Raw genomic sequence first — 10,587 nt, 5'->3', positions numbered from 1 at the left:
GATAAGAGATACATTATGAGCACGATAATGATGATGATGAGTTTAAGTCTAAAGATTCTAGAGTTCATGATATGATGTTCCTACAAAGCTAATGATGTTAAATATGTTCCATTGATATTGTTCATTATATATACTCACCTTATATGCTAATTCCTTCAAGGTGAGGTGTATCGTTTATAAATGCTCCATAAATGGAAACTGGGGTTCACGACCTTATGTCACCCCGATAAAGCACAAATATGGTTCGAGTTTCTATGCATGCATTACGATGAGTACATGATGATGATATTAAACCGCGCCCATATGGTCGGGCGTACACCGTAAGCGTGCAACAGATACACCATGTCTAGATGGCATGCGACACTACTAGTGGGCGGTATGAGACGGTACCCCCGGACGCGGAGGCCCGGACGCGGGCTAATGATTATCACACCGTACCTATATGGTCGGGCGGCTTATACATATATGCATACATGATATGATGATGATTATGAAGTAAGCCAGCATGCATTATTTCTTTGACGCTTCCTTATTTCCTTGACGTATTATTATATTTTATGCCTTACATACTCAGTACAATGTTCGTACTGACGTCCGTTTTATTTGGACGCTGTGTTCATGCCCGCAGGTAGACAGGGAGGTGATCTAGACTCGTAGGAGCTATTAGCTGATTGAGGGCACTCCATTGTTTCAAAGGTGCCATTGATTTATTCTTTTGGTATATATATGTTTTAGGCATGACGGGGTCCTGTCCCATCCCTATGTCTAGCACTCTAGTAGAGGCTCGTAGATGCGTATGTGTGGGTAGTATGGTCTCACCGTTTCTCATCGTATGTATATATTATTTTGATAGCCGAAGGGCTTATGTATATAAGGTAAATTATGTTTCAAATGAAAATAATTTTTCTTTGATTATGAGCATAAGAAATATGAATGAACGCAGATGTGAGTACAGAAACGCAGTGGTGCCCAGCCAAGCGTCCTGTGTACCGTCACGGCCCCAGTCGGGTCGTGAAAAAAGTGGTATCGTGAGTGCCTTTGGCCCTAAGAAGTGTCTACGAGCCATCTCTAGTAGAGTCTTGTTTATGGTGTGTTGCGCGCCACGTTAATAAACAGAGGCTATACATTTAGTAAAAAATGACCATCCTCAATCTTAAGCATCGTGCGCGTAGCCGTGTTATAAGATTTTATCCTCCCTAATAAGGTGCTATGATTTCCGTAAATGCCGCCAAAGCGAAAAGCTGGCGCGCCCTGGCAAGGGTGACTACGATGAAATGACGGCAGAAAGAGAGCCGCCAATGAATGTAGAAGAGGGCGTAATCACATAATAAGGCTCCATCTAATACCTCTACCCCGCCTAATTCTGAAGAAGAGAGCTTCATCTCCGGCTCCTATGCTTCCAGTCCCTCCACCGGCTGCTTCGGGTCAACAAGTGACCGAAGCTATTCACCTATTAATGCTGTTAGTTGCCGCCCAGGCACAACGGCAAAATGCGGGTCTCGCTGGGATCGGAAATGACCAAGTATTTTTTTGGGGAATCCCCTTTTTTTGGTTTTTTTTTTTTGGGGGGGGCCCCCCCCTTTTATTTTGCAAAAAATTCCCCCTTTTAAAATTCCCTTTTTAAACCCTTTTTTGGGGGGGTTAATTTTTTTTTAAAAAAGGAAATTTGGGAAAAAAATTTTTTAAAAATTTAAAATTCAAGGGACCCGGGGTTTAAAAGGGGGGGGTTTTTTTAAAAATTTTTTTTTTAAAAAAAAAATTTTTTAAAAATTTTCCCCCCGGGGGTTTTTTTTTTTAAAAAAAATTTTTTGTTTTGGAAAAAAAATCCCGGGGTAAAAAAGAAGGGGGAAAGGGGGGGGGGCCCCGGGCCCCAAAAGGGGTTTTGGGTTTTGGGGGGAAAAAGGGTTTTAAAGGGTTTTTTTTTTTCCCCCCCTTTAAAAAGGGGGGAAAAAAAAAAAAAAAACCCCCCCCGGGGTTTTGGGGGGGGAAAAACCCCTTCCCAAAAGGGGGCAATTTTAAATCCCCCAAAAAAACCCCCCCCAAAAAAAATTAAAAAAAATCCAAAAAAAATTTTTTTTTTTAAAAAAAAAATTTAAAAAATTCCAAAAAACCCCCCCCCAAAAAAAAAAGGGGGCCCTTGGGGAAAAAACCCAACCCCCCCCCCCCCCCAAAAAAAACCCCAAAAAAAAAAATTTTTTTCCCCCCGGGGGGGAAAAGGGGTTCCGGGGCCCCAAAACCCCCGGGGGGGGAAAAAAATTTTCCCCCGGGGGGAAAGGGGTTTTTTTTAGAAAAAGGAAAAAAACCCCCCGGGTTTAAAAAAAGGGTTTTTTTTTGGGGGGGGGGTTTTTTTAATTTTTTTTTAAAAAATTTTTTCCCTTTTTTTTTCAATTTTTTTTTTTTGGGGGGTTTTTTCCCCAAGGGGGGTTTTTTTTTTTAAAAAAATTTTTGGGAAAGGGGTTTTAAAATTTTTTGGGGGGGCCCCAAACCGGGGCCAAAATTTTTAAAAAGGGGGGGGGGAAAAATTTTTTTTCCGGGGGGTTTGGAAAAAAAACCCCTTTTAAAATTTAAAAAAAGGGGGGGGGGGGTGGGCCCAAAAAAGGGAAAAAAAAAAAAAAAAAAAAAAAACCCAAAAGACTTTTAAAAAAAAAGGGGGAAAATTTCCCCCCGGGGGGGAAAAGGGGTTTTTTTTAAAAAAAAAAAAAGGGGGTTAAATTTTTTTTTTTTTTTGGGCCCCTTTTGGAAAAAAATTTGGAAAAAAACCCCCCCCCGGGGGAAAATTTGGGGGGCCCCCCCAAAAAAAAAACCCCAAAAAAACCCCCCCAAAAAACCCCCCCAAAAAAAAATTTTTTTTTTTTTAAAATTCCAAAAAAAATTTTTTTCCCCCCAACCCTTTTTTAACCCCCCCATTCATAATAACTTACTCATCCGGGAGTCCCTGGGGAAGATGGAAAACTCCATTCTCTCGGGGGGGCTGCCAAGTCAAAGTTTGTTTGTTATGATTTCCGTACGTATGTTAGAGACTGCGTACGCCGTCGTGGGTGTCGCTGTCGGTCCCAAGCGCTTCGCTCACCGATATGCTCGTCCGTGTTAGTGCATCGAATTTTGTATGATTATAAATTTGTTCGATTTGAAGTGCTACGAGAAAGAATATTTCGAAAATTTTTTGCTATGTATTTTATCCTATTCTTGCTTTAAAAGTCCGGAGGTGATTTTGTGGCCAAAGAAGAAATCGAGGGTTCGCTCACTTGTCGGTGCCCATCACACCCTAATAAGGTTAGGGGCGTGACAAAGTGGTATCCAGTTTCTGTCGTAACGCTTGTGTCAAAATATTTGCATCGTAATATCCATATCGGATGTTGGGCGAATGTTTATATCGATACGTATATGCGGAGATGGCTTAAATGTAAATTAGTCGTACGTAAATTATTAGATACTTAAATTAAGGGGGGGGGGGAGGGGGACATACGACTCCTAAACAAATTCGGAATCACGAATAGAATAACCCGAATTTACATATCAATATCACACCTTACTTGGCTCTAAGACATGCCAAAAGAAAGAAAGAAAGGTAAACCTTACATACGTGCCGCGACCAATTAGTTATGCTTATTTGTCCAAACTTGTCAATCTACACAGAAAAGAATTCACATAATCATTTAATCCATTGTTCCTCACTTGTTCCAACTTTTCGGATAAATTCACTTATATTCTCACGAATTTCGACGGCACCTCCCCCGTAAACGCACCATCCCGAGACGTGGCTCGGCCCCAAATCAACAATAACAAACCCGAGAATTCAACTCGCCCAAACCAACAACAATACTATCAATATCCAATTCAATTATTCAATTCAATTCAATTTAATTCACATAATGTCCCAACAACTTAAACTACATAAAATTCAACCCATCTCATCTATACCATAGCACACACACACGGCCACTTACATTCATGCACACCCATCATGCTAACTTTCATATTTCCATAAATTCTATCCATTTCTACACACCACAACATAAACAAACCTTTCATAACATATAAAAGAGGATGAAATCTTACCTTTTCCTTCAACTTTCTTCACTTAACCAAAGTGTTGAATTGATGAAACAAGTGCTCAATCTTCCAAAACGACTACACTAAGTTGTAGAGGGCCCTTGAATTAGTGGGAATACAACAAGAAAATAATTTTTGAAGAAAGATTTCAAAGGGACAAAAATTGGAGGACATGGCCGAATGCCATGTCTCCTTTGCTCTTCATCTTTTTTTTTTTTTTTGTTCTCCTTTTCTTGAATTAAAAGATGACTTCCTATATATACTTGTCTTCCACCAATTTTCCTTATTTATAATTTGGCCCCTCAAGATAAGAATATGGCCACATGATCCTCTCTAGAATTCTTGAATTTTTTTCCTAGAATTTTCTTAAAATTAAAAGACTAATGTCTTCTTAAACAAACTTTGGTCCATAACTTTTATAATTTACAATTAGCCCCCATTAATTAAAAATAAGGGCATGTAGTGCACGGCCAACATGGCCCCTTCATGAACCTCATATAAAATTCCCGTTTTGCCCTCGACTTTCCTCAATATTACCATTTGCCCTAGCCTTCCACATTATTTCCATTGGCCATTTTTGCAAATTTCTCTTTTTACCCTTGGCCTTTCTCAATGTTTCCATACCACCAATGTTCATAAATAATATTCCCAACAACGCGTGCATTAAAATAATTCTTGAAAATGATCTTGTCCTTAACTTGCCACGACTTTCTCGAATTATCCGAATGTATGAAATACGGGATATAACATCCTCCCCCCCTTTAGAACATTCGTCCTCGAATGTTCAACCGATCTTATGAGGTCTTGTAGCCCTTCGGGGGTCCCGTTTTATGGTCGTTCTTCTTTTCAACTCCGTGTACAACATAGCAAGATTGCTGATCATAAGTTTTTCTTTTCACTTTCCGTCAATACCCTCACATATGAGATATCATACGTGTTCATATGCATATACACAGATAATTAGTATCAACTAATCCACAAAATACTCCCAGACGCTATTCAAGCCTATCCAGATTCCAAAGCCGTGACGTGCTTTCTGTCTTTTCTCAAATCTAGCCCGTTGCACGTTACGTGGCCTTTTATGGTCTCCAACCATTTCGTATATTCTAATTTCACTTAGGCCGTTCTGGTTTTTCATTTGTCTTTTACAGCCTAATCTTTGGAATTTCTTGCATACTTCCCAGGGGGTCACCCATCCTCCCACCTTAGCACGCTTAACCTCGAAATTTTGCTATGTATTTTATCCTATTTGTTTTAAAAGTCTGGAGTGATTTTGTATGCAGTAAGAGTCTGAGGGTTCGCTCGGCCCTAGGTAAGGGTCGGGTGCCCATCACACCCTAATAAGGTTAGGGTGTGACAAAGTGGTATCAGAGTTTCTCATGTCAGAACGCTTGTGTCAAAATATTTACATCAGAATATCTATATCCGGATGCTTAGACCAGAATGTTTATATCAGGATACGTATACGTAACGCGAACCGTGCCCCGTCAAAATTATTAGATACTTAAATTAAGGGGGGGGGAGGAGGGGGACATACGACTCCTAAACAAATTCGGAATCACAGAATAGAATAACCCGAATTTACATATCAATATCACACCTTACTTGGCTCTAAGACATGCCAAAAGAAAGAAAGAAAGGGTAAGCCTTACATACCTGTGCCGCGACCAATTAGTTATGCTTATTTGTCCAAACTTGTCAATCTACACAGAAAAGAATTCACATAATCATTTAATCCATTGTTCCTCACTTGTTCCAACTTTTCAGATAAATTCACTTATATTCTGCCGGAATTTCGGCAGCACCTCCCCTGTAAATGCACCATCCCCGAGATGTGGCTCGGCCCCAAATCAATAATAACAAACCCGAGAATTCAACTCGGCCAAACCAACAACAATACTATCAATATCTAATTCAATTCAATTCAATTCAATTCAATTTAATTCACATAATGTCCCAACAACTTAATCTACATAAAATTCAACCCATCTCATCTATACCATAGCACACACACACGGCCACTTACATACATGCACACCCATCATGATAACTTTCATATTTCCATAAATTCTATCCATTTCTACACACCACAACATAAACAAACCTTTCATAACATATAAAAGAGGATGAAATCTTACCTTTTCCTTCAACTTTCTTCACTTAACCAAAGTGTTGAATTGATGAAACAAGTGCTCAATCTTCCAAAACAACTACACTAAGTTGTAGAGGGCCCTTGAATTAGTGGGAATACAACAAGAAAATAATTTTTGAAGAAAGATTTCAAAGGGACAAAAATTGGAGGACATGGCCGAATGCCATGTCTCCTTTGCTCTTCATCTTTCTTTTTTTTTTTTTTTGTTCTCCTTTTCTTGAATTAAAAGATGACTTCCTATATATACTTGTCTTCCACCAATTTTCCTTATTTATAATTTGGCCCCTCAAGGTAAGAATATGGCCACATGATCCCTCTCTAGAGAATTCTTGAATTTTTTTCCTAGAATTTTCTTAAAATTAAAAGAAGACTAATGTCTTCTTAAACAAGCTTTGGTCCATAACTTTTATAATTTACAATTAGCCCCCATTAATTAAAAATAAGGGCATGTAGTGCACGGCCAACATGGCCCCTTCATGAACCTCATATAAAATTCCCGTTTTGCCCCTCGACTTTCCTCAATATTACCATTTCGCCCCTAGCCTTCCACATTATTTCCATTGGCCATTTTGCAAATTTCTCTTTTTACCCTTGGCCTTTCTCAATGTTTCCATACCACCAATGTTCATAAATAATATTCCCAACAACTCGTGCATTAAAATAATTCTTGAAAATGATCTTGTCCTTAACTTGCCACGACTTTCTCGAATTATCCGAATGTATGAAATACGGGATATAACAGAAGTGGCCTCAGTTAAAGTCTTGTGGCGAAATAACAACCGCGAAGAAATGACTTGGGAGGCGAAAGAGAAGATGAAATCCACATACCCGCATTTGTTTCAGCCCCCGGAAGAGATCCATGATGAGACATCGGGATTATGAGGTATGTATGTTTTCTTTTTATGCTTATGGGTCGTGTGTGGCCAACTTATATTGCTATTGTGTTGTGGCCCTGTGAGACAATGTTATTGTGGGCTGTTGTGACAGGATGGTAGTGCCATATTACAGGGAAAACTCCGGCGAAATTTTTATAGAATCCCTGATGAATTAACATTCGAGGACGAATGTTCCAAAAGGGGGGAAGAATGTGATACTCCTGATATTTCCGTTAATGTATAGTGACTAGAACTAATGAAGGGCATGATGTTTTGATAAGTAAGAAATAGCATTTGATGATTCTAAATGAGATTTCAAAGACATTCGAGGTAAGAGAAGAAAGTTTGCCAAGAGAAGGCAAGGCATACGATAGATATCGAAAAGGAATTATGAGTAACAAGTTAACGATGAATTAATGATGTTTTGGAGAAGAGTTATAAAATCCCTTAGATTGTTAATGAAGTGTTAAACAAGTTTCAAGAAGGTTCCATAAGGATTGGAGATCAAACGAACGGCGGAGATCATTTCAGGGAAAATGGGTTATACGACCAAATTATACGGTCCGTATAACATTTTACGGTCCGTATAACATTTTACGGTCCGTATAACACCCAACAGAGATGATGATTGCGTAATGGTAAACCACAACCACTTATACGGGCCGCGCAATGTTCCACGGATCGTATAAGTGTTTGTGGAAGTCCCGACGGGCTAAGTAAGTTCAATTATATAAATGTGATCCCACTTCACTAATTTCATTTCCCACACTTCTTCATCTCTATAAAGACCTCTAGAAGGTTCCACATACTTCATCTAAAAGAAAACAAAGATCAATATCAAGAATTCAAGTGAACCAAGTGTATGAAACACATCAAAGTTCATCCAAGCCAAGAAATTTCAAGGGAAGTGAACTAAGGTTTTGGTGCAAGAAGAGTATTTCCACTCAAGGCTTATTATTCCATTATCTAAGGTGAGTTTTATGGTATTTCCATGTTGTTTGAGGTGTTGGAAAGTTGAAACACTTGGATTGTAGAAGGAAATAGGAAATGGGTCATGAATGTAAGAATAGTGTAATTGTTGAGCAATAGCTTGGATTGAATCATGATTATTGAGATGTTATGATTGTAAGTAGGTTATGAATGACATTTAGAACATGGAATAAGTATTATATGTGAGAAAATGCAATAGTGAACTATGGCCATGATTATGGAGAAATCGAAGTGAAATTGAAAAATGTGGATAATGTAGACGAATGATGATTGTTGCCTATAATATTGTGAATATTGTTATAGGTGTTTGGGAATTGATATGGAATATGGGGAAGGACGTATAAACAAAGGAAATGCTGCCCAATTTTCTCTAGCTTTAGTAAGCACGTTTATGTAATCGTTTAGCTAATGTAAATGCGAATTCTCTTGAAGGTAGAAACGTGGGCATTGAAGGAGAACGAGCAAGAAATAGAATAGTTAAACGAAAAAGGTATGTGAGGCTAGTCCTTTCTTTCTAAGGCATGAATACTATGGCATGATCTTTCCTCCTTCTTCATGAATCTCCTATCTTCAGGAAAACTAAGAGTCTATGTTCATGAATAGCCATATGAGATAAGTGATACATTATGAGCACGATAATGATGATAATGAGCTTAAGTCTAATGATCCTAGAGTCCATGATATGATGTTCCTATAAAGCTAATGATGCTATCTATAATCCATTGATGTTGTTTATTATATACACTCACCTTATATGCTAATTCCTTCAAGGTGAGGTAGAATGTTTATGAATGTTCCATAATGGAATCGGGGGTTCACGACCTTATGTCACCCCGATAAAGTATAGTTATATTTGAGTTTCTATGCATGAATTATGATGAGTATATGATGATGATATTACACCGCGCCTATATGGCCGGGCAGACACCGCTAAGGCGGGCAGCATATACACCATGTCTAGATGGCATGGGCAGACACCACTAGTGGGCGGCATGAGATGGTACCCCGGATGCGGGAGGCCTGGACGCTGGCTAATGATTATCACACCGTACCTACATGGTCGGGCAGCTTATACATACATGCATACATGATATGATGATGATTATGAAGTAAGCCAACATGCATTATTTCTTTTATAATTGACAGTCAGTTACAGATTGCTCCTCATTTGATGCTTCCCTATTGTATTGATGTATTATTATTTTTGATGCCTTACATACTCAGTCTGATGTTAATGTTCGTACCGACGTCCGTTTTCTTTGGACGCCGTGTTCATGCCCACGGTGAGACAGGAGGTGATCCAGATGCGTAGGAGTTATTAGCTGATTTGAGAGCACTCCATTGTCCCGGAGGTGCCATTGATTATTCTTTTGTGTATATATATGTTTTGGGCATGACGGGGTCCTGTCCCGTCCATATGTCTAGCACTCTAGTAAAGGCTCATAGATACTTAGGTGTGTGGGTAGAATGGTCTCACCGTTTCTGTTACGCCTTAGAAAATTTTCCGTACATGTACAGTGAGTAGGCGAGAGAAGGTCATAACGTATGCAATGTTGATCGAGCAAGAAAGGATGTAAGTGACCCTAATTACGAGTTTCAAGGAAATGCGAGGTGAGGAAAGAAAGTTATTAAGGGAAAGCGAGTCGCATGGTGTATATCGGGCAAGAATTTTGAGCAACGAGTTAACGAGGGCGTAAGGATGCCTTAGAGAAGTGGGAAGATGTCCCTAAGATTGGTATTGAAGTGTCAAACAAGTGCCAAGAAGGTTCCATAAGAATCGGAGATCAAACGAGTCGACGAGAATGAAAACGGAATCACTGAGCATTATACGGTCCAATCTACGGACCGTATAAATGATACCAGCCGTATAATTGGCCGTATAGTTGGCCAAAGGAGGGACCAGCCACTGGACCAAATGTACGCCAGTACATACGGTCCGTATAAATAGTACGGACCGTATGTTGGTCCGTATAATGGAGGTCGGCCGATTTTGTGGTTTTAAAATAATGATCCCATTTCATTTTTATTACTTCTCCTTCTCTCTACACGACTCCATCTCTCTCTAGAACCTTTTCAAAACTCTTCCAACACAAGAAAACCAAGGGAATCAAGGATCAACAACATCAAATTCATGAACCCAAGTGGATGAAACCCATCTTAGAAGTCATCTCTCTCAAGAAATCCCCAAAGGATAGAAGCTAGGGTTTTGTTGTTGGAGGAGTATTCTTACTCAAGGCTTGTTTCACCATCATCTAAGGTATGTTTCATGACTTTTATATGTTGTTTAGGGTGTTGGAAAGCTAAGATGCTTAGATTGTACAAACATGGAAAATGGGTTCTTAAGAAGATGAATAGTGTCACTATTGAATAGTGTTTAGATGAAAATCATGAGTGTTGGTATGATGTGATTATGAATATGTTATAAATGATGTGTAGACCATGAAATGAGTGTGAAGTATGCAAAATTATGATGATGGGCCAAAAGCCATAAATGTGAGTAATTGGAGGAAATTGGTG

This window comes from Lycium ferocissimum, chromosome 1, assembly GCF_029784015.1.
Source record: "Lycium ferocissimum isolate CSIRO_LF1 chromosome 1, AGI_CSIRO_Lferr_CH_V1, whole genome shotgun sequence".
Lineage (NCBI taxonomy): Eukaryota > Viridiplantae > Streptophyta > Magnoliopsida > Solanales > Solanaceae > Lycium > Lycium ferocissimum.
Note: the sequence above shows the minus strand (reverse complement) of the source record.